This window comes from Lynx canadensis, chromosome D1 (genome assembly GCF_007474595.2).
Source record: "Lynx canadensis isolate LIC74 chromosome D1, mLynCan4.pri.v2, whole genome shotgun sequence".
Classification (NCBI taxonomy): Eukaryota; Metazoa; Chordata; class Mammalia; order Carnivora; family Felidae; genus Lynx; species Lynx canadensis.
In genome coordinates, this window is record NC_044312.2 from 73,354,538 (window position 1) to 73,355,614 (window position 1,077).

The 1,077-nt window shown below is 41.1% G+C and overlaps 1 non-coding gene across 1 annotated transcript; it reads left to right on the forward strand.

Annotated features, from left to right (window-relative positions):
• The first annotated feature begins 201 nt into the window (after positions 1-201).
• LOC115526574 lies at positions 202-307 on the forward strand. The gene has a single exon (XR_003972636.1). It is a non-coding gene; the product is annotated as a U6 spliceosomal RNA (small nuclear RNA).
• The last annotated feature ends 770 nt before the right edge of the window (positions 308-1,077 follow it).

Here is a 1,077-nt window from a genome sequence, read left to right on the forward strand (position 1 = left end):
TTCACTTAACCAGCATGGTAACCATACATGATTACCAGTATGACCCAGCAATCCTATTCCTGGACATTTATCTCAGAGAAATGAAGCATATATCCTTGTAAAAGCTTCTGCATGATTGGTCAGAGCAGGTTTTTGTAATAGACAAAAACTGGAAACAAAATGTTCTATAATAGGTGACTGGTTTAAAAAAACTGTGGTACAGTGCTCACTTCGGCAGCACATATACTAAAATGGGAACAATACAGAGAAGATTAACATGGTCCCTGCACAAGGAGGCTTGCAAATTCATAAAGTCTTCCATATTTAAAAAACAACGCAAGGGGCACCTGGGTGGCTCAGTCGGTTAAGCGTCCGATTTCAGCTCAGGTCATGATCTCACGGTCTGTGAGTTTGAGCCCCGTGTGGGGCTCTGTGCTGACAGCTCAGAGCCTGGAGCCTGCTTCGGATTCTGTGTCTTCCTCTCTCTCTGACCCTCCCCCATTCATACTCTGTCTCTCTCTGTCTCAAAAATAAATAAACGTTTAAAATAAATAAATAAATAAATAAATAAATAAATAAATAAATAATAAAAAACAACACAAAACAAAAGTTGGTACATCTGTACTATGGAATACCACCTGGTAATAAAAAGGAACAAACTATTGATACACCAACTTGAATGGACCTCCAGGCAATATGCTGAAAGAGCCAATTTGAAAAGGTTACATATTATTTGATACTACCATATTTTCAAAATAAAAAAATACAGAGAGGGGCGCCTGGGTGGCTCAATCAGTTAAGCCTCCGACTTTGGCTCAGGTCACGATCTCACCAACCATGAGTTCAAGCCCCACATCAGGCTCTGTGCTGACAGCTCAGAGCCTGGAGCCTGCTTCAGGTTCTGTGTCTCCCTCTCTCTCTGCCCCTTACCCACTTATGCTCTCTCTCTCTCTCTCAAAAATAAAATAAAAACATAAACAAACAAACAAAAATAGAAAGAGAGACGGAGAACTGATCAGTGGTTGCCAGGGGTTAGGGATGGTACTGGAAAGAGGAAAGATGACCATAAAGGAATGGCATGGGGAATGTCTTTGTGGT